The sequence below is a fragment of the Psammomys obesus genome, unplaced genomic scaffold, assembly GCF_907164565.1.
Source record: "Psammomys obesus unplaced genomic scaffold, mPsaObe1.curated_primary_1811, whole genome shotgun sequence".
NCBI classification, from domain to species: Eukaryota; Metazoa; Chordata; class Mammalia; order Rodentia; family Muridae; genus Psammomys; species Psammomys obesus.
Genome location: NW_026594322.1, coordinates 15,698 through 20,073, shown reverse-complemented (window position 1 = coordinate 20,073; position 4,376 = coordinate 15,698).

Sequence of the window (4,376 nt, the reverse complement as noted above, 5' to 3'; positions counted from 1 at the left end):
CATTTATTCCCTGTACCCCATAGGGTGGCTCACAACCACCCATAATCTAAGTTCCGGGGGAGCTGATGCCCTGATGTCCTCTTCCAAAGGCACCTGCGCACACACACACACACACACCAGCGCGTGCGCGTGCACCCCCCATACACTTAACCCAAACCAAACCCAAACAAATCAAGTCAAGCCAAACAAAACGGTTCTTTGCCCCAGGGCCCTGGTATGAAACTCAGACTGTAGTTCCCCAGTGACAGTGTGCGCTAAGGGTGTTGTCTATGCTACAGCACCACGCACAGCTGGATGTGCACGAAGCATGCACATGTAAGAGAACAGACCTTAGATGTTTCAGAAGTCAAGGGGTAAGGCATGGGAAGGTGGCTAAGCATTTAGCTTGTTGGTTTTTGCTTCAAGTCTCTAGACTTGGAAAAAATGGAGAGAAGTGAATGGTCTGATGTTACAGCTCGGTCTCTAAGATGTGCTGGCACCAGAAGGGAATTGCTGCTATGGCTCGAGGGGTGGCCTGCAGGGTGACAAAGAAGTTAAGTCCTTTCAATGGGCAAACTTTCAGGCAGTGCATTTACAGTCTGCTGTGTCTAGCAAGAAGGACCAGTGTTTGAAGCTAGTTTATGTGCAGTGGCTGCCTGCCCTCACCTCTAAATGGTTCAGTCATGAATCCCTTCTTACTGAACCTCCTTGAGTATGCATTTGCTTTCAGCCAAGGTCCTCAGTCACACAATAGTGTAGTGCAAAGCTGATGTGGAGTTTCAATTATTTCATTACCATCTCCCTTGAGCGCCTGTTGGGAATGATCCCAAAAATCAGCAGGAAAGAGCGCAATACCGAATAACAGTATACAGAGCATCTGTACTACATTCACTCAGTGAGCATGTATGGAGTTCTCCTCTATGCCAGGCTGTCCCCAGCACTGGGAAACAGCAGAAAGCAAAGCAGAAACATTCCTGTCATTAAGAATTTCTATTCCAGTGAAGGACATAGACAACATCTATAGTCAGATGGTAACAACTGCCAAGAAGCTGCTCAGAGAAGGCAAGAGTGCGTGGCCCAGCAGTGAAGAGCACCTGCTGCTCTTGCAGAGGTCAGGTCCCAGATCCAGGGATCTGACACCCTCTTCGGGCTTCTGGAGGCAAGCTCACATGCGTGTGCACACCACATATGCATACATACAAATGAAGAGAGCAGGTGTGCGGGCACATGCCTTGAACCCCAGCAGCAGCCAGGGCTTTGTAGTTCCAGGGCATCCAGGGCTATATGGTGAGACTCTGTCAAAAGGGGGCTGGGGCAAAGGTGGCAGGGAGTGCGGGGGGGTGCTATTTCAGATCAGCTGGTCAGAGGGAGCAGAGAGTTAGCATAAAGGAAGGAAGCCACACAGGGATCCGGCAAAATATTCTTGATAGAGAGAACTACAGACTCAAAGGCCACAAAGCAGGAATATGACGAGTAGCTTAGAGGCCAAAAGGATAGCAGGAGGGGACAGACAGTAAAGGGTGACAGTGCATGGCTGTCAGCTACTGTAGGTTTCCACTTTATTGAGTGACTCAAGGAGCCACTATCGGATGAGTAGGGCCCTGGCATGATCTGACTTAATGTTTAAAGATTCTGTATAGCTGTTAAATGTTGGCTAGTCCAAAGTGGTGTGAGAACAGAAGCAGGGAGTGGGGCTGAAGGCTATTGCAATAATTCAGGGGACAGAAGGTGGTGCCTGGAGTTGGTGAGACATACCCAGATTCCGGAGAGAATGTAGAACCTGTGGACTCAGCAGAGGACACAAGGGAAAGCAGGAATTCCAATGGCTGGAAGAAATCAGTGGGTGGAATAGTTATCAAGAGGTGGATGGCAGCAGAGAAGAGGGTTTGTGGGGGACCAGGAGCTTGGTTCTGATTGGCTAGGTTGAAGCTGTACACTGGATACATAAACGGAAATGTTAAGTAGGTAGCTGGCACGTGTCTGGTGTTCAGAGGGGAAATGCTATCTGAAGATACATGTTTGGAATCACTTGGGTGGTATTTAAGGCCTGAAGACAATAAGGTCACCAAGAGAGGGCGTGCAGGTAGAAGAGGTCCCATGCTCCAAGCCTTGAGGCTTGCCAAGGTTAAAAACCCTGTGTGGGGAGCTGGTTCAGATAGCAAAGTGCAAGCATGAAGACGGCTGTCTGCATCCCAGCATCTGCACGGAAGCCAGCTACGGCACATCTGTAGACTCCCAGCATTAGGAAGGCAGAGGCAGGTGAATCCTCTGAGTTTGCTAGCAGGTCTGTCTAGCCCAGCTGGTGAATTTCAGGGTTAGTGAGAGACCTTGTTTCAGGAAGTAAGGTAGACGAGCTGGAGAGGTGCCTTAGTGGTTATGAGCATTTGCTGCTATTGTAGAGACTGGAGTTTTAGTTCCATGACTGAAGGAAGATAACCAATAATGGCCTCTGGCTTCATATACATGTACAAGCACACACACACCCAAATGCACATGTGCAAATGCACACATGAAATTGGAGAGGTAATGAGGAATCAGGGCACGTGGGGGTGCTAGGAAAGTGCCCAGTACTATGGCAAGCACAGAAAGAGCACAGGCATTGCGGTGGTTAATGCTGCCTGGATGTGAAACCAACTTTGAGAGAAGCCTTGCATAAACCTGTGAGGGATTTTCTTGGTTAAAGTAATTGCACTGAGAAGATCCACTCTGAATGCTGGCAGGACAGCTTCTTCGCTGGTGGGCTGGATTGGGAAAAGCTCTTCCCTGGGAAAAGCTCTTGCTGTTTGATGCGACTTGGTCTTGCTGCTGAGTTCATCTAGCTCATCACGGCCCCTAGAGAATTCAGTTTCTCCATCCTTCCAGGGTGGATGAAGACCAGCGGCTCTCTAGGACTCCCCAGCCCTTCCCTGCCAGACAGACTACAGAAGTGTCTGACGGTCTACCCAGAAGCTCTCCAGTGTGAAGCCAGCACTACTCAAGCCGACCTAACAATCCCCTGCTAGTATATGAGAGCGGCTTTCAGTCACCCACAGCCAGCCACTGATTTAGATTTCACTGGTGTGTGCGTGTGTGGAGGGGATGGAGGCCTCCAGATCACGGAGGGAGGGAGGTAGGTTTGAAATGTTTCTGACTACGCACGGAACCTGAGGCTACCACCTCAGCCAAGTTGCCTTTGTGAGGGGTCTGGTTCAGTGACAGCCCTGAATTAGGAGACCTCAGGTGTTTTAGCTCAGTTTGGCTTCATAGCCACCAAGGAACCTGCCTGCGTCGTCTTCATGCACCCGGACCAAATCCTTGTACCAGAGCTGGGAGAATTGCGTGAAGGGACCTTTGTCATTGGGACAAGAAGCTCTCTAGCTCCACCTGAGCCTGGGGAGTCACCAGTGTGTTATTAGCGTGTGCATGTGCTACGGTGCTGTGTTGGCTGATGTGTCCAGAGCATCTCTACCCCCAGGCCTGAAGGGAGCGCCCTGAGCCTGCAAAGTATGGTTTTAGACTGGAGCAAGTCTCCGTCGAGGCACATTAGCTGTAAGGATGCAAGGGCGTTAGCATCCTGAATCGCCTAGTCGCTAATGTCTTCTGTCTCCTCCAGCTCCTCGCCAAGGGGACAGGGCAGGGGCAGGACCGGGGATGGGACTCGCTTTCCAGCGTGGGCTCCGGTCCCGAAAGTCCTAGGGACAGACCCACGGCCAGACCCCTGAGGGCCACGGGTGTTCAAGCCGGTGAGAGGGTAGCCGCGAACACCAGACGCTTACCTCTCCGTCCCCGCCCAAACACCCGACGCACCCGAATCTGCGCCACCAAATGTTGAAGACACAAAATAACGAACGCTTGGCTTAAAGGCGGAAGGAAGCTTACACCTCTCCAGCACTCTCCTTCTCCACTAGGTTCCTGAGCTGCTTAGCAGCTGACCCCGCCCTACGCGAAGGTTTCTTTGCTCCCGGCGGAACCCGAGAGGCTAAATGCCGCTTCTGTGACGGATAAAAGGCTCAACGAGCGGAAACGAAATGCGCCCTGTTCTTAAATGGACACAGATAAATGACAAATCTCTTCTCTAACGCGATACGCGTCAAATAATAAAAACAAATTAAAAAAATAGTTCCACAGGGATGAAGCGAGCAAGCCAGGGCTGCGTCGTCTTTGCAGACCTTAGGCCGCGGCGATGCTGCCCCCTGCTGGCGGAGCCGGCGGCGTCCCTGCCTTCGTCCTGGGCAGGGGCAGACGCTCACAAGAATTGAATTTTGTTACTACGTTATTATCACAATCAATGCATCGAAAGCAAAAATTAACAGTACCAACAGAGTGGTTCTGCCGTATTTCAGTCGGACACCAAGGGAGAAACAGCGATCGTGGAGAAATGACATTTTAGCTAACAATTTCTGTATCCTTGAGCAACA